We start from the raw sequence: 19,635 nt of genomic DNA, 5'->3' as shown, positions 1-19,635 counted from the left end.
AAATACAATGGACAAAACACAACAAACATAAGAAGGGGGGGCAAAATAAAGGGGAATAAAAGATAAAGATAAAATTTATAATATAGAATATAAAATATATATAGAATAAAATGAAATATCATAAAATAAAAGGAGGGTGTCGACCGGCAGGTCGCATCTTTGTAGAGGGGGGGAGGGGATTATTGCTCCACCTCGCCCCCCGCGACCTGCCCACCCCGGGGGCGCCTTAACGGCCAGCCCCCCTTGGCGGCGGTGGAAGTACTAAGTAGTCCCACCGCTGCCATTACGTCTGCGGCCCCTTACAGGGGGCCGCCGGCCTCGTCGGGGTTGGCCCGCCGATGCTAACCTCCTGGCGGAGAGGGGGTCGGCTTCCCTCTCCCTCTCCGCTGCCTCCTTCTGCGTTATCACAATCTCGCAGAAGAAGGCAAACGCTGCTCTTGACCTCTCGCTGCCGATCATGTGGTCGACCACGACCGGCAACGAGTTGTCCATCCCAATAACGCCCCTTACGACATTCTTCCAGCGTATGCCGCGCAGAGTCCTGGGCCTCCTCGCAGTGGTGGCACTGCGATCCTCCCAGTGCCAGTTATGAACACACAGTTTGAGGAAACGGCGGTATGCAGGTAATTTAACTTATGCGCATGCATTGCTGCAACTTGTGCTGTATCGTTTAGAATTTTTGTTACCGCCATCCGATTTTTATACATGTGCAAATACTTGTACACGCTGCATTGTATTTTTTTCCGCACGCGACAAGGAGGGGACAGAGGCGAGTTCCGGCTCGCGTCTGTCCCCTCCCCCGGTCCCACCCCCCTGGTCGACCCGCATAAAACTTAAAAATATGATAAAATAAAAGATAAAATCAATAAATGAAAACGTGTATAGACAAAATAGATAAAATAAAAGTCAATAAATAAATAAGTAATAATAAGTAAATAAATACAATGGACAAAACACAACAAACATAAGAAGGGGGGCAAAATAAAGGGGAATAAAAGATAAAGATAAAATTTATAATGTAGAATATAAAATATATATAGAATAAAATGAAATGTCATAAAATAAAAGGAAGGGGGTCGACCGGCAGGTCGCATCTTTGTAGAGGGGGGGAGGGGATTATTACTCCACCTCGCCCCCCGCGACCTGCCCACCCCGGGGGCGCCTTAACGGTCAGCCCCCCTTGGCGGCGGTGGAAGTACTAAGTAGTCCCACCGCCGCCATTACGTCTGCAGCCGCTTACAGGGGGCCGTCGGCCTCGTCGGGGTTGCCCCGCCGATGCTAGCATCCTGGCGGAGAGGGGGTCGGCTTCCCTCTCCCTCTCCGCTGCCTCCTTCTGCGTTATCACAATCTCGCAGAAGGAGGCAAACGCTGCTCTTGACCTCTCGCTGCCGATCATGTGGTCGACCACGACCGGCAACGAGTTGTCCATCCCAATAACGCCTCTTACGACATTCTTCCAGCGTATGCCGCGCAGAGACCTGGGCCTCCTCGCAGTGATGGCACTGCGATCCTCCCAGTGCCAGTTATGAACACACAGTTTGAGGAAACGGCGGTATGCAGGTAATTTGACTTATGCGCATACATTGCTGCAACTTGTGCTGTATCGTTTAGAATTTTTGTTACCGCCATCCGATTTTTATACATGTGCAAATACTCGTACACGCTGCATTGTATTTTTTTCCGCACGCGACAAGGAGGGGACAGAGGCGAGTTCCGGCTCGCGTCTGTCCCCTCCCCCGGTCCCACCCCCCTGGTCGACCCGCATAAAACTTAAAAATATGATAAAATAAAAGATAAAATCTATAAATGAAAACGTGTGTAGATAAAATAGATAAAATAAAAGTCAATAAATAAATAAATAATAATAAGTAAATAAATACAATGGACAAAACACAACAAACATAAGAAGGGGGGCAAAATAAAGGGGAATAAAAGATAAAGATAAAATTTATAATATAGAATATAAAATATATATAGAATAAAATGAAATGTCATAAAATAAAAGGAAGGGGGTCGACCGGCAGGTCGCATCTTTATAGAGGGGGGGAGGGGATTATTGCTCCACCTCGCCCCCCGCGACCTGCCCACCCCGGGGGCGCCTTAACGGTCAGCCCCCCTTGGCGGCGGTGGAAGTACTAAGTAGTCCCACCGCCGCCATTACGTCTGCAGCCGCTTACAGGGGGCCGTCGGCCTCGTCGGGGTTGCCCCGCCGATGCTAGCATCCTGGCGGAGAGGGGGTCGGCTTCCCTCTCCCTCTCCGCTGCCTCCTTCTGCGTTATCACAATCTCGCAGAAGGAGGCAAACGCTGCTCTTGACCTCTCGCTGCCGATCATGTGGTCGACCACGACCGGCAACGAGTTGTCCATCCCAATAACGCCTCTTACGACATTCTTCCAGCGTATGCCGCGCAGAGACCTGGGCCTCCTCGCAGTGATGGCACTGCGATCCTCCCAGTGCCAGTTATGAACACACAGTTTGAGGCAACGGCGGTATGCAGGTAATTTAACTTATGCGCATGCATTGCTGCAACTTGTGCTGTATCGTTTAGAATTTTTGTTACCGCCATCCGATTTTTATACATGTGCAAATACTCGTACACGCTGCATTGTATTTTTGTCCGCACGCGACAAGGAGGGGACAGAGGCGAGTTCCGGCTCGCGTCTGTCCCCTCCCCCGGTCCCACCCCCCTGGTCGACCCGCATAAAACTTAAAAATATGATAAAATAAAAGATAAAATCAATAAATGAAAACGTGTATAGATAAAATAGATAAAATAAAAGTCAATAAATAAATAAATAATAATAAGTAAATAAATACAATGGACAAAACACAACAAACATAAGAAGGGGGGGCAAAATAAAGGGGAATAAAAGATAAAGATAAAATTTATAATATAGAATATAAAATATATATAGAATAAAATGAAATATCATAAAATAAAAGGAGGGGGTCGACCGGCAGGTCACATCTTTGAGGAGGGGGGGAGGGGATTATTGCTCCACCTCGCCCCCCCGACCTGCCCACCCCGGGGGCGCCTTAACGGCCAGCCCCCCTTGGCGGCGGTGGAAGTACTAAGTAGTCCCACCGCCGCCATTACGTCTGCGGCCCCTTACAGGGGGCCGCCGGCCTCGTCGGGGTTGCCCCGCCGATGCTAACCTCCTGGCGGAGAGGGGGTCGGCTTCCCTCTCCCTCTCCGCTGCCTCCTTCTGCGTTATCACAATCTCGCAGAAGGAGGCAAACGCTGCTCTTGACCTCTCGCTGCCGATCATGTGGTCGACCACGACCGGCAACGAGTTGTCCATCCCAATAACGCCTCTTACGACATTCTTCCAGCGTATGCCGCGCAGAGACCTGGGCCTCCTCGCAGTGATGGCACTGCGATCCTCCCAGTGCCAGTTATGAACACACAGTTTGAGGAAACGGCGGTATGCAGGTAATTTAACTTATGCGCATACATTGCTGCAACTTGTGCTGTATCGTTTAGAATTTTTGTTACCGCCATCCGATTTTTATACATGTGCAAATACTCGTACACGCTGCATTGTATTTTTTTCCGCACGCGACAAGGAGGGGACAGAGGCGAGTTCCGGCTCGCGTCTGTCCCCTCCCCCGGTCCCACCCCCCTGGTCGACCCGCATAAAACTTAAAAATATGATAAAATAAAAGATAAAATCTATAAATGAAAACGTGTGTAGATAAAATAGATAAAATAAAAGTCAATAAATAAATAAATAATAATAAGTAAATAAATACAATGGACAAAACACAACAAACATAAGAAGGGGGGCAAAATAAAGGGGAATAAAAGATAAAGATAAAATTTATAATATAGAATATAAAATATATATAGAATAAAATGAAATGTCATAAAATAAAAGAAAGGGGGTCGACCGGCAGGTCGCATCTTTATAGAGGGGGGGAGGGGATTATTGCTCCACCTCGCCCCCCGCGACCTGCCCACCCCGGGGGCGCCTTAACGGTCAGCCCCCCTTGGCGGCGGTGGAAGTACTAAGTAGTCCCACCGCCGCCATTACGTCTGCAGCCGCTTACAGGGGGCCGTCGGCCTCGTCGGGGTTGCCCCGCCGATGCTAGCATCCTGGCGGAGAGGGGGTCGGCTTCCCTCTCCCTCTCCGCTGCCTCCTTCTGCGTTATCACAATCTCGCAGAAGGAGGCAAACGCTGCTCTTGACCTCTCGCTGCCGATCGTGTGGTCGACCACGACCGGCAACGAGTTGTCCATCCCAATAACGCCTCTTACGACATTCTTCCAGCGTATGCCGCGCAGAGACCTGGGCCTCCTCGCAGTGATGGCACTGCGATCCTCCCAGTGCCAGTTATGAACACACAGTTTGAGGCAACGGCGGTATGCAGGTAATTTAACTTATGCGCATGCATTGCTGCAACTTGTGCTGTATCGTTTAGAATTTTTGTTACCGCCATCCGATTTTTATACATGTGCAAATACTCGTACACGCTGCATTGTATTTTTGTCCGCACGCGACAAGGAGGGGACAGAGGCGAGTTCCGGCTCGCGTCTGTCCCCTCCCCCGGTCCCACCCCCCTGGTCGACCCGCATAAAACTTAAAAATATGATAAAATAAAAGATAAAATCAATAAATGAAAACGTGTATAGACAAAATAGATAAAATAAAAGTCAATAAATAAATAAGTAATAATAAGTAAATAAATACAATGGACAAAACACAACAAACATAAGAAGGGGGGCCAAATAAAGGGGAATAAAAGATAAAGATAAAATTTATAATATAGAATATAAAATATATATAGAATAAAATGAAATATCATAAAATAAAAGGAGGGGGTCGACCGGCAGGTCGCATCTTTGTAGAGGGGGGGAGAGGATTATTGCTCCACCTCGCCCCCCGCGACCTGCCCACCCCGGGGGCGCCTTAAGGGCCAGCCCCCCTTGGCGGCGGTGGAAGTACTAAGTAGTCCCACCGCCGCCATTACGTCTGCGGCCCCTTACAGGGGGCCGCCGGCCTCGTCGGGGTTGCCCCGCCGATGCTAACCTCCTGGCGGAGAGGGGGTCGGCTTCCCTTTCCCTCTCCGCTGCCTCCTTCTGCGTTATCACAATCTCGCAGAAGGAGGCAAACGCTGCTCTTGACCTCTCGCTGCCGATCATGTGGTCGACCACGACCGGCAACGAGTTGTCCATCCCAATAACGCCCCTTACGACATTCTTCCAGCGTATGCCGCGCAGAGACCTGGGCCTCCTCGCAGTGGTGGCACTGCGATCCTCCCAGTGCCAGTTATGAACACACAGTTTGAGGAAACGGCGGTATGCAGGTAATTTAACTTATGCGCATGCATTGCTGCAACTTGTGCTGTATCGTTTAGAATTTTTGTTACCGCCATCCGATTTTTATACATGTGCAAATACTTGTACACGCTGCATTGTATTTTTTTCCGCACGCGACAAGGAGGGGACAGAGGCGAGTTCCGGCTCGCGTCTGTCCCCTCCCCCGGTCCCACCCCCCTGGTCGACCCGCATAAAACTTAAAAATATGATAAAATAAAAGATAAAATCAATAAATGAAAACGTGTATAGACAAAATAGATAAAATAAAAGTCAATAAATAAATAAGTAATAATAAGTAAATAAATACAATGGACAAAACACAACAAACATAAGAAGGGGGGCAAAATAAAGGGGAATAAAAGATAAAGATAAAATTTATAATATAGAATATAAAATATATATAGAATAAAATGAAATGTCATAAAATAAAAGGAAGGGGGTCGACCGGCAGGTCGCATCTTTATAGAGGGGGGGAGGGGATTATTACTCCACCTCGCCCCCCGCGACCTGCCCACCCCGGGGGCGCCTTAACGGTCAGCCCCCCTTGGCGGCGGTGGAAGTACTAAGTAGTCCCACCGCCGCCATTACGTCTGCAGCCGCTTACAGGGGGCCGTCGGCCTCGTCGGGGTTGCCCCGCCGATGCTAGCATCCTGGCGGAGAGGGGGTCGGCTTCCCTCTCCCTCTCCGCTGCCTCCTTCTGCGTTATCACAATCTCGCAGAAGGAGGCAAACGCTGCTCTTGACCTCTCGCTGCCGATCATGTGGTCGACCACGACCGGCAACGAGTTGTCCATCCCAATAACGCCTCTTACGACATTCTTCCAGCGTATGCCGCGCAGAGACCTGGGCCTCCTCGCAGTGATGGCACTGCGATCCTCCCAGTGCCAGTTATGAACACACAGTTTGAGGAAACGGCGGTATGCAGGTAATTTAACTTATGCGCATACATTGCTGCAACTTGTGCTGTATCGTTTAGAATTTTTGTTACCGCCATCCGATTTTTATACATGTGCAAATACTCGTACACGCTGCATTGTATTTTTTTCCGCACGCGACAAGGAGGGGACAGAGGCGAGTTCCGGCTCGCGTCTGTCCCCTCCCCCGGTCCCACCCCCCTGGTCGACCCGCATAAAACTTAAAAATATGATAAAATAAAAGATAAAATCTATAAATGAAAACGTGTGTAGATAAAATAGATAAAATAAAAGTCAATAAATAAATAAATAATAATAAGTAAATAAATACAATGGACAAAACACAACAAACATAAGAAGGGGGGCAAAATAAAGGGGAATAAAAGATAAAGATAAAATTTATAATATAGAATATAAAATATATATAGAATAAAATGAAATGTCATAAAATAAAAGAAAGGGGGTCGACCGGCAGGTCGCATCTTTATAGAGGGGGGGAGGAGATTATTGCTCCACCTCGCCCCCCGCGACCTGCCCACCCCGGGGGCGCCTTAACGGTCAGCCCCCCTTGGCGGCGGTGGAAGTACTAAGTAGTCCCACCGCCGCCATTACGTCTGCAGCCGCTTACAGGGGGCCGTCGGCCTCGTCGGGGTTGCCCCGCCGATGCTAGCATCCTGGCGGAGAGGGGGTCGGCTTCCCTCTCCCTCTCCGCTGCCTCCTTCTGCGTTATCACAATCTCGCAGAAGGAGGCAAACGCTGCTCTTGACCTCTCGCTGCCGATCGTGTGGTCGACCACGACCGGCAACGAGTTGTCCATCCCAATAACGCCTCTTACGACATTCTTCCAGCGTATGCCGCGCAGAGACCTGGGCCTCCTCGCAGTGATGGCACTGCGATCCTCCCAGTGCCAGTTATGAACACACAGTTTGAGGCAACGGCGGTATGCAGGTAATTTAACTTATGCGCATGCATTGCTGCAACTTGTGCTGTATCGTTTAGAATTTTTGTTACCGCCATCCGATTTTTATACATGTGCAAATACTCGTACACGCTGCATTGTATTTTTGTCCGCACGCGACAAGGAGGGGACAGAGGCGAGTTCCGGCTCGCGTCTGTCCCCTCCCCCGGTCCCACCCCCCTGGTCGACCCGCATAAAACTTAAAAATATGATAAAATAAAAGATAAAATCAATAAATGAAAACGTGTATAGACAAAATAGATAAAATAAAAGTCAATAAATAAATAAGTAATAATAAGTAAATAAATACAATGGACAAAACACAACAAACATAAGAAGGGGGGCAAAATAAAGGGGAATAAAAGATAAAGATAAAATTTATAATATAGAATATAAAATATATATAGAATATATTAAAAATCTTAAAATAAAAGGAGGGGGTCGACCGGCAGGTCGCATCTTTGTAGAGGGGGGGAGGGGATTATTGCTCCACCTCACCCCCCGCGACCTGCCCACCCCGGGGGCGCCTTAACGGCCAGCCCCCCTTGGCGGCGGTGGAAGTACTAAGTAGTCCCACCGCCGCCATTACGTCTGCGGCCCCTTACAGGGGGCCGCCGGCCTCGTCGGGGTTGCCCCGCCGATGCTAACCTCCTGACGGAGAGGGGGTCGGCTTCCCTTTCCCTCTCCGCTGCCTCCTTCTGCGTTATCACAATCTCGCAGAAGGAGGCAAACGCTGCTCTTGACCTCTCGCTGCCGATCATGTGGTCGACCACGACCGGCAACGAGTTGTCCATCCCAATAACGCCCCTTACGACATTCTTCCAGCGTATGCCGCGCAGAGACCTGGGCATCCTCGCAGTGGTGGCACTGCGATCCTCCCAGTGCCAGGTTATGAACACACAGTTTGAGGAAACGGCGGTATGCAGGTAATTTAACTAATGCGCATGCATTGCTGCAACTTGTGCTGTATCGTTTAGAATTTTTGTTACCGCCAACCGATTTTTATACATGTGCAAATACTCGTACATGCTGCATTGTATTTTTTTCCGCACGCGACAAGGAGGGGACAGAGGCGAGTTCCGGCTCGCGTCTGTCCCCTCCCCCGGTCCCACCCCCCTGGTCGACCCGCATAAAACTTAAAAATATGATAAAATAAAAGATAAAATCAATAAATGAAAACGTGTATAGATAAAATATATAAAATAAAAGTCAATAAATAAATAAATAATAATAAGTAAATAAATACAATGGACAAAACACAACAAACATAAGAAGGGGGGGCAAAATAAAGGGGAATAAAAGATAAAGATAAAATTTATAATATAGAATATAAAATATATATAGAATAAAATGAAATATCATGAAATAAAAGGAGGGGGTCGACCGGCAGGTCGCATCTTTGAGGAGGGGGGAGGGGATTATTGCTCCACCTCGCCCCCCCGACCTGCCCACCCCGGGGGCGCCTTAACGGCCAGCCCCCCTTGGCGGCGGTGGAAGTACTAAGTAGTCCCACCGCCGCCATTACGTCTGCAGCCCCTTACAGGGGGCCGCCGGCCTCGTCGGGGTTGCCCCGCCGATGCTAACCTCCTGGCGGAGAGGGGGTCGGCTTCCCTCTCCCTCTCCGCTGCCTCCTTCTGCGTTATCACAATCTCGCAGAAGAAGGCAAACGCTGCTCTTGACCTCTCGCTGCCGATCATGTGGTCGACCACGACCGGCAACGAGTTGTCCATCCCAATAACGCCCCTTACGACATTCTTCCAGCGTATGCCGCGCAGAGACCTGGGCCTCCTTGCAGTGATGGCACTGCGATCCTCCCAGTGCCAGTTATGACCACACAGTTTGAGGAAACGGCGGTATGCAGGTAATTTAACTTATGCGCATGCATTGCTGCAACTTGTGCTGTATCGTTTAGAATTTTTGTTACCGCCATCCGATTTTTATACATGTGCAAATACTTGTACACGCTGCATTGTATTTTTTTCCGCACGCGACAAGGAGGGGACAGAGGCGAGTTCCGGCTCGCGTCTGTCCCCTCCCCCGGTCCCACCCCCCTGGTCGACCCGCATAAAACTTAAAAATATGATAAAATAAAAGATAAAATCAATAAATGAAAACGTGTATAGACAAAATAGATAAAATAAAAGTCAATAAATAAATAAGTAATAATAAGTAAATAAATACAATGGACAAAACACAACAAACATAAGAAGGGGGGCAAAATAAAGGGGAATAAAAGATAAAGATAAAATTTATAATATAGAATATAAAATATATATAGAATATATTAAAAATCTTAAAATAAAAGGAGGGGGTCGACCGGCAGGTCGCATCTTTGTAGAGGGGGGGAGGGGATTATTGCTCCACCTCACCCCCCGCGACCTGCCCACCCCGGGGGCGCCTTAACGGCCAGCCCCCCTTGGCGGCGGTGGAAGTACTAAGTAGTCCCACCGCCGCCATTACGTCTGCGGCCCCTTACAGGGGGCCGCCGGCCTCGTCGGGGTTGCCCCGCCGATGCTAACCTCCTGACGGAGAGGGGGTCGGCTTCCCTTTCCCTCTCCGCTGCCTCCTTCTGCGTTATCACAATCTCGCAGAAGGAGGCAAACGCTGCTCTTGACCTCTCGCTGCCGATCATGTGGTCGACCACGACCGGCAACGAGTTGTCCATCCCAATAACGCCCCTTACGACATTCTTCCAGCGTATGCCGCGCAGAGACCTGGGCATCCTCGCAGTGGTGGCACTGCGATCCTCCCAGTGCCAGGTTATGAACACACAGTTTGAGGAAACGGCGGTATGCAGGTAATTTAACTAATGCGCATGCATTGCTGCAACTTGTGCTGTATCGTTTAGAATTTTTGTTACCGCCAACCGATTTTTATACATGTGCAAATACTCGTACATGCTGCATTGTATTTTTTTCCGCACGCGACAAGGAGGGGACAGAGGCGAGTTCCGGCTCGCGTCTGTCCCCTCCCCCGGTCCCACCCCCCTGGTCGACCCGCATAAAACTTAAAAATATGATAAAATAAAAGATAAAATCAATAAATGAAAACGTGTATAGATAAAATATATAAAATAAAAGTCAATAAATAAATAAATAATAATAAGTAAATAAATACAATGGACAAAACACAACAAACATAAGAAGGGGGGGCAAAATAAAGGGGAATAAAAGATAAAGATAAAATTTATAATATAGAATATAAAATATATATAGAATAAAATGAAATATCATAAAATAAAAGGAGGGGGTCGACCGGCAGGTCGCATCTTTGAGGAGGGGGGGAGGGGATTATTGCTCCACCTCGCCCCCCCGACCTGCCCACCCCGGGGGCGCCTTAACGGCCAGCCCCCCTTGGCGGCGGTGGAAGTACTAAGTAGTCCCACCGCCGCCATTACGTCTGCGGCCCCTTACAGGGGGCCGCCGGCCTCGTCGGGGTTGCCCCGCCGATGCTAACCTCCTGGCGGAGAGGGGGTCGGCTTCCCTCTCCCTCTCCGCTGCCTCCTTCTGCGTTATCACAATCTCGCAGAAGGAGGCAAACGCTGCTCTTGACCTCTCGCTGCCGATCATGTGGTCGACCACGACCGGCAACGAGTTGTCCATCCCAATAACGCCTCTTACGACATTCTTCCAGCGTATGCCGCGCAGAGACCTGGGCCTCCTCGCAGTGATGGCACTGCGATCCTCCCAGTGCCAGTTATGAACACACAGTTTGAGGAAACGGCGGTATGCAGGTAATTTAACTTATGCGCATACATTGCTGCAACTTGTGCTGTATCGTTTAGAATTTTTGTTACCGCCATCCGAATTTTATACATGTGCAAATACTTGTACACGCTGCATTGTATTTTTTTCCGCACGCGACAAGGAGGGGACAGAGGCGAGTTCCGGCTCGCGTCTGTCCCCTCCCCCGGTCCCACCCCCCTGGTCGACCCGCATAAAACTTAAAAATATGATAAAATAAAAGATAAAATCAATAAATGAAAACGTGTATAGACAAAATAGATAAAATAAAAGTCAATAAATAAATAAGTAATAATAAGTAAATAAATACAATGGACAAAACACAACAAACATAAGAAGGGGGGCAAAATAAAGGGGAATAAAAGATAAAGATAAAATTTATAATATAGAATATAAAATATATATAGAATAAAATGAAATATCATAAAATAAAAGGAGGGGGTCGACCGGCAGGTCGCATCTTTGTAGAGGGGGGGAGGGGATTATTGCTCCACCTCACCCCCCGCGACCTGCCCACCCCGGGGGCGCCTTAACGGCCAGCCCCCCTTGGCGGCGGTGGAAGTACTAAGTAGTCCCACCGCCGCCATTACGTCTGCGGCCCCTTACAGGGGGCCGCCGGCCTCGTCGGGGTTGCCCCGCCGATGCTAACCTCCTGACGGAGAGGGGGTCGGCTTCCCTTTCCCTCTCCGCTGCCTCCTTCTGCGTTATCACAATCTCGCAGAAGGAGGCAAACGCTGCTCTTGACCTCTCGCTGCCGATCATGTGGTCGACCACGACCGGCAACGAGTTGTCCATCCCAATAACGCCCCTTACGACATTCTTCCAGCGTATGCCGCGCAGAGACCTGGGCATCCTCGCAGTGGTGGCACTGCGATCCTCCCAGTGCCAGGTTATGAACACACAGTTTGAGGAAACGGCGGTATGCAGGTAATTTAACTAATGCGCATGCATTGCTGCAACTTGTGCTGTATCGTTTAGAATTTTTGTTACCGCCATCCGATTTTTATACATGTGCAAATACTCGTACATGCTGCATTGTATTTTTTTCCGCACGCGACAAGGAGGGGACAGAGGCGAGTTCCGGCTCGCGTCTGTCCCCTCCCCCGGTCCCACCCCCCTGGTCGACCCGCATAAAACTTAAAAATATGATAAAATAAAAGATAAAATCAATAAATGAAAACGTGTATAGATAAAATATATAAAATAAAAGTCAATAAATAAATAAATAATAATAAGTAAATAAATACAATGGACAAAACACAACAAACATAAGAAGGGGGGGCAAAATAAAGGGGAATAAAAGATAAAGATAAAATTTATAATATAGAATATAAAATATATATAGAATAAAATGAAATATCATAAAATAAAAGGAGGGTGTCGACCGGCAGGTCGCATCTTTGTAGAGGGGGGGAGGGGATTATTGCTCCACCTCGCCCCCCGCGACCTGCCCACCCCGGGGGCGCCTTAACGGCCAGCCCCCCTTGGCGGCGGTGGAAGTACTAAGTAGTCCCACCGCTGCCATTACGTCTGCGGCCCCTTACAGGGGGCCGCCGGCCTCGTCGGGGTTGCCCCGCCGATGCTAACCTCCTGGCGGAGAGGGGGTCGGCTTCCCTCTCCCTCTCCGCTGCCTCCTTCTGCGTTATCACAATCTCGCAGAAGAAGGCAAACGCTGCTCTTGACCTCTCGCTGCCGATCATGTGGTCGACCACGACCGGCAACGAGTTGTCCATCCCAATAACGCCCCTTACGACATTCTTCCAGCGTATGCCGCGCAGAGACCTGGGCCTCCTCGCAGTGATGGCACTGCGATCCTCCCAGTGCCAGTTATGAACACACAGTTTGAGGAAACGGCGGTATGCAGGTAATTTAACTTATGCGCATACATTGCTGCAACTTGTGCTGTATCGTTTAGAATTTTTGTTACCGCCATCCGATTTTTATACATGTGCAAATACTCGTACACGCTGCATTGTATTTTTTTCCGCACGCGACAAGGAGGGGACAGAGGCGAGTTCCGGCTCGCGTCTGTCCCCTCCCCCGGTCCCACCCCCCTGGTCGACCCGCATAAAACTTAAAAATATGATAAAATAAAAGATAAAATCTATAAATGAAAACGTGTGTAGATAAAATAGATAAAATAAAAGTCAATAAATAAATAAATAATAATAAGTAAATAAATACAATGGACAAAACACAACAAACATAAGAAGGGGGGCAAAATAAAGGGGAATAAAAGATAAAGATAAAATTTATAATATAGAATATAAAATATATATAGAATAAAATGAAATGTCATAAAATAAAAGAAAGGGGGTCGACCGGCAGGTCGCATCTTTATAGAGGGGGGGAGGAGATTATTGCTCCACCTCGCCCCCCGCGACCTGCCCACCCCGGGGGCGCCTTAACGGTCAGCCCCCCTTGGCGGCGGTGGAAGTACTAAGTAGTCCCACCGCCGCCATTACGTCTGCAGCCGCTTACAGGGGGCCGTCGGCCTCGTCGGGGTTGCCCCGCCGATGCTAGCATCCTGGCGGAGAGGGGGTCGGCTTCCCTCTCCCTCTCCGCTGCCTCCTTCTGCGTTATCACAATCTCGCAGAAGGAGGCAAACGCTGCTCTTGACCTCTCGCTGCCGATCATGTGGTCGACCACGACCGGCAACGAGTTGTCCATCCCAATAACGCCCCTTACGACATTCTTCCAGCGTATGCCGCGCAGAGACCTGGGCCTCCTCGCAGTGGTGGCACTGCGATCCTCCCAGTGCCAGTTATGAACACACAGTTTGAGGAAACGGCGGTATGCAGGTAATTTAACTTATGCGCATGCATTGCTGCAACTTGTGCTGTATCGTTTAGAATTTTTGTTACCGCCATCCGATTTTTATACATGTGCAAATACTCATACACGCTGCATTGTATTTTTTTCCGCACGCGACAAGGAGGGGACAGAGGCGAGTTCCGGCTCGCGTCTGTCCCCTCCCCGGTCCCACCCCCCTGGTCGACCCGCATAAAACTTAAAAATATGATAAAATAAAAGATAAAATCAATAAATGAAAACGTGTATAGATAAAATATATAAAATAAAAGTCAATAAATAAATAAATAATAATAAGTAAATAAATACAATGGACAAAACACAACAAACATAAGAAGGGGGGGCAAAATAAAGGGGAATAAAAGATAAAGATAAAATTTATAATATAGAATATAAAATATATATAGAATAAAATGAAATATCATGAAATAAAAGGAGGGGGTCGACCGGCAGGTCGCATCTTTGAGGAGGGGGGAGGGGATTATTGCTCCACCTCGCCCCCCCGACCTGCCCACCCCGGGGGCGCCTTAACGGCCAGCCCCCCTTGGCGGCGGTGGAAGTACTAAGTAGTCCCACCGCCGCCATTACGTCTGCAGCCCCTTACAGGGGGCCGCCGGCCTCGTCGGGGTTGCCCCGCCGATGCTAACCTCCTGGCGGAGAGGGGGTCGGCTTCCCTCTCCCTCTCCGCTGCCTCCTTCTGCGTTATCACAATCTCGCAGAAGAAGGCAAACGCTGCTCTTGACCTCTCGCTGCCGATCATGTGGTCGACCACGACCGGCAACGAGTTGTCCATCCCAATAACGCCCCTTACGACATTCTTCCAGCGTATGCCGCGCAGAGACCTGGGCCTCCTTGCAGTGATGGCACTGCGATCCTCCCAGTGCCAGTTATGACCACACAGTTTGAGGAAACGGCGGTATGCAGGTAATTTAACTTATGCGCATGCATTGCTGCAACTTGTGCTGTATCGTTTAGAATTTTTGTTACCGCCATCCGATTTTTATACATGTGCAAATACTTGTACACGCTGCATTGTATTTTTTTCCGCACGCGACAAGGAGGGGACAGAGGCGAGTTCCGGCTCGCGTCTGTCCCCTCCCCCGGTCCCACCCCCCTGGTCGACCCGCATAAAACTTAAAAATATGATAAAATAAAAGATAAAATCAATAAATGAAAACGTGTATAGACAAAATAGATAAAATAAAAGTCAATAAATAAATAAGTAATAATAAGTAAATAAATACAATGGACAAAACACAACAAACATAAGAAGGGGGGCAAAATAAAGGGGAATAAAAGATAAAGATAAAATTTATAATATAGAATATAAAATATATATAGAATATATTAAAAATCTTAAAATAAAAGGAGGGGGTCGACCGGCAGGTCGCATCTTTGTAGAGGGGGGGAGGGGATTATTGCTCCACCTCACCCCCCGCGACCTGCCCACCCCGGGGGCGCCTTAACGGCCAGCCCCCCTTGGCGGCGGTGGAAGTACTAAGTAGTCCCACCGCCGCCATTACGTCTGCGGCCCCTTACAGGGGGCCGCCGGCCTCGTCGGGGTTGCCCCGCCGATGCTAACCTCCTGACGGAGAGGGGGTCGGCTTCCCTTTCCCTCTCCGCTGCCTCCTTCTGCGTTATCACAATCTCGCAGAAGGAGGCAAACGCTGCTCTTGACCTCTCGCTGCCGATCATGTGGTCGACCACGACCGGCAACGAGTTGTCCATCCCAATAACGCCCCTTACGACATTCTTCCAGCGTATGCCGCGCAGAGACCTGGGCATCCTCGCAGTGGTGGCACTGCGATCCTCCCAGTGCCAGGTTATGAACACACAGTTTGAGGAAACGGCGGTATGCAGGTAATTTAACTAATGCGCATGCATTGCTGCAACTTGTGCTGTATCGTTTAGAATTTTTGTTACCGCCATCCGATTTTTATACATGTGCAAATACTCGTACATGCTGCATTGTATTTTTTTCAGCACGCGACAAGGAGGGGACAGAGGCGAGTTCCGGCTCGCGTCTGTCCCCTCCCCCGGTCCCACCCCCCTGGTCGACCCGCATAAAACTTAAAAATATGATAAAATAAAAGATAAAATCAATAAATGAAAACGTGTATAGATAAAATATATAAAATAATAGTCAATAAATAAATAAATAATAATAAGTAAATAAATACAATGGACAAAACACAACAAACATAAGAAGGGGGGGCAAAATAAAGGGGAATAAAAGATAAAGATAAAATTTATAATATAAAATATAAAATATATATAGAATAAAATGAAATATCATAAAATAAAAGGAGGGGGTCGACCGGCAGGTCGCATCTTTGAGGAGGGGGGGAGGGGATTATTGCTCCACCTCGCCCCCCCGACCTGCCCACCCCGGGGGCGCCTTAACGGCCAGCCCCCCTTGGCGGCGGTGGAAGTACTAAGTAGTCCCACCGCCGCCATTACGTCTGCGGCCCCTTACAGGGGGCCGCCGGCCTCGTCGGGGTTGCCCCGCCGATGCTAACCTCCTGGCGGAGAGGGGGTCGGCTTCCCTCTCCCTCTCCGCTGCCTCCTTCTGCGTTATCACAATCTCGCAGAAGGAGGCAAACGCTGCTCTTGACCTCTCGCTGCCGATCATGTGGTCGACCACGACCGGCAACGAGTTGTCCATCCCAATAACGCCTCTTACGACATTCTTCCAGCGTATGCCGCGCAGAGACCTGGGCCTCCTCGCAGTGATGGCACTGCGATCCTCCCAGTGCCAGTTATGAACACACAGTTTGAGGAAACGGCGGTATGCAGGTAATTTAACTTATGCGCATACATTGCTGCAACTTGTGCTGTATCGTTTAGAATTTTTGTTACCGCCATCCGAATTTTATACATGTGCAAATACTTGTACACGCTGCATTGTATTTTTTTCCGCACGCGACAAGGAGGGGACAGAGGCGAGTTCCGGCTCGCGTCTGTCCCCTCCCCCGGTCCCACCCCCCTGGTCGACCCGCATAAAACTTAAAAATATGATAAAATAAAAGATAAAATCAATAAATGAAAACGTGTATAGACAAAATAGATAAAATAAAAGTCAATAAATAAATAAGTAATAATAAGTAAATAAATACAATGGACAAAACACAACAAACATAAGAAGGGGGGCAAAATAAAGGGGAATAAAAGATAAAGATAAAATTTATAATATAGAATATAAAATATATATAGAATAAAATGAAATATCATAAAATAAAAGGAGGGGGTCGACCGGCAGGTCGCATCTTTGTAGAGGGGGGGAGGGGATTATTGCTCCACCTCACCCCCGCGACCTGCCCACCCCGGGGGCGCCTTAACGGCCAGCCCCCCTTGGCGGCGGTGGAAGTACTAAGTAGTCCCACCGCCGCCATTACGTCTGCGGCCCCTTACAGGGGGCCGCCGGCCTCGTCGGGGTTGCCCCGCCGATGCTAACCTCCTGACGGAGAGGGGGTCGGCTTCCCTTTCCCTCTCCGCTGCCTCCTTCTGCGTTATCACAATCTCGCAGAAGGAGGCAAACGCTGCTCTTGACCTCTCGCTGCCGATCATGTGGTCGACCACGACCGGCAACGAGTTGTCCATCCCAATAACGCCCCTTACGACATTCTTCCAGCGTATGCCGCGCAGAGACCTGGGCATCCTCGCAGTGGTGGCACTGCGATCCTCCCAGTGCCAGGTTATGAACACACAGTTTGAGGAAACGGCGGTATGCAGGTAATTTAACTAATGCGCATGCATTGCTGCAACTTGTGCTGTATCGTTTAGAATTTTTGTTACCGCCATCCGATTTTTATACATGTGCAAATACTCGTACATGCTGCATTGTATTTTTTTCCGCACGCGACAAGGAGGGGACAGAGGCGAGTTCCGGCTCGCGTCTGTCCCCTCCCCCGGTCCCACCCCCCTGGTCGACCCGCATAAAACTTAAAAATATGATAAAATAAAAGATAAAATCAATAAATGAAAACGTGTATAGATAAAATATATAAAATAAAAGTCAATAAATAAATAAATAATAATAAGTAAATAAATACAATGGACAAAACACAACAAACATAAGAAGGGGGGGCAAAATAAAGGGGAATAAAAGATAAAGATAAAATTTATAATATAGAATATAAAATATATATAGAATAAAATGAAATATCATAAAATAAAAGGAGGGTGTCGACCGGCAGGTCGCATCTTTGTAGAGGGGGGGAGGGGATTATTGCTCCACCTCGCCCCCCGCGACCTGCCCACCCCGGGGGCGCCTTAACGGCCAGCCCCCCTTGGCGGCGGTGGAAGTACTAAGTAGTCCCACCGCTGCCATTACGTCTGCGGCCCCTTACAGGGGGCCGCCGGCCTCGTCGGGGTTGCCCCGCCGATGCTAACCTCCTGGCGGAGAGGGGGTCGGCTTCCCTCTCCCTCTCCGCTGCCTCCTTCTGCGTTATCACAATCTCGCAGAAGAAGGCAAACGCTGCTCTTGACCTCTCGCTGCCGATCATGTGGTCGACCACGACCGGCAACGAGTTGTCCATCCCAATAACGCCCCTTACGACATTCTTCCAGCGTATGCCGCGCAGAGTCCTGGGCCTCCTCGCAGTGGTGGCACTGCGATCCTCCCAGTGCCAGTTATGAACACACAGTTTGAGGAAACGGCGGTATGCAGGTAATTTAACTTATGCGCATGCATTGCTGCAACTTGTGCTGTATCGTTTAGAATTTTTGTTACCGCCATCCGATTTTTATACATGTGCAAATACTTGTACACGCTGCATTGTATTTTTTTCCGCACGCGACAAGGAGGGGACAGAGGCGAGTTCCGGCTCGCGTCTGTCCCCTCCCCCGGTCCCACCCCCCTGGTCGACCCGCATAAAACTTAAAAATATGATAAAATAAAAGATAAAATCAATAAATGAAAACGTGTATAGACAAAATAGATAAAATAAAAGTCAATAAATAAATAAGTAATAATAAGTAAATAAATACAATGGACAAAACACAACAAACATAAGAAGGGGGGCAAAATAAAGGGGAATAAAAGATAAAGATAAAATTTATAATATAGAATATAAAATATATATAGAATAAAATGAAATGTCATAAAATAAAAGGAAGGGGGTCGACCGGCAGGTCGCATCTTTATAGAGGGGGGGAGGGGATTATTACTCCACCTCGCCCCCCGCGACCTGCCCACCCCGGGGGCGCCTTAACGGTCAGCCCCCCTTGGCGGCGGTGGAAGTACTAAGTAGTCCCACCGCCGCCATTACGTCTGCAGCCGCTTACAGGGGGCCGTCGGCCTCGTCGGGGTTGCCCCGCCGATGCTAGCATCCTGGCGGAGAGGGGGTCGGCTTCCCTCTCCCTCTCCGCTGCCTCCTTCTGCGTTATCACAATCTCGCAGAAGGAGGCAAACGCTGCTCTTGACCTCTCGCTGCCGATCATGTGGTCGACCACGACCGGCAACGAGTTGTCCATCCCAATAACGCCTCTTACGACATTCTTCCAGCGTATGCCGCGCAGAGACCTGGGCCTCCTCGCAGTGATGGCACTGCGATCCTCCCAGTGCCAGTTATGAACACACAGTTTGAGGAAACGGCGGTATGCAGGTAATTTAACTTATGCGCATACATTGCTGCAACTTGTGCTGTATCGTTTAGAATTTTTGTTACCGCCATCCGATTTTTATACATGTGCAAATACTCGTACACGCTGCATTGTATTTTTTTCCGCACGCGACAAGGAGGGGACAGAGGCGAGTTCCGGCTCGCGTCTGTCCCCTCCCCCGGTCCCACCCCCCTGGTCGACCCGCATAAAACTTAAAAATATGATAAAATAAAAGATAAAATCTATAAATGAAAACGTGTGTAGATAAAATAGATAAAATAAAAGTC

The sequence above is a fragment of the Lasioglossum baleicum genome, unplaced genomic scaffold (genome assembly GCF_051020765.1).
Source record: "Lasioglossum baleicum unplaced genomic scaffold, iyLasBale1 scaffold0027, whole genome shotgun sequence".
Lineage (NCBI taxonomy): Eukaryota > Metazoa > Arthropoda > Insecta > Hymenoptera > Halictidae > Lasioglossum > Lasioglossum baleicum.
Note: the sequence above shows the minus strand (reverse complement) of the source record.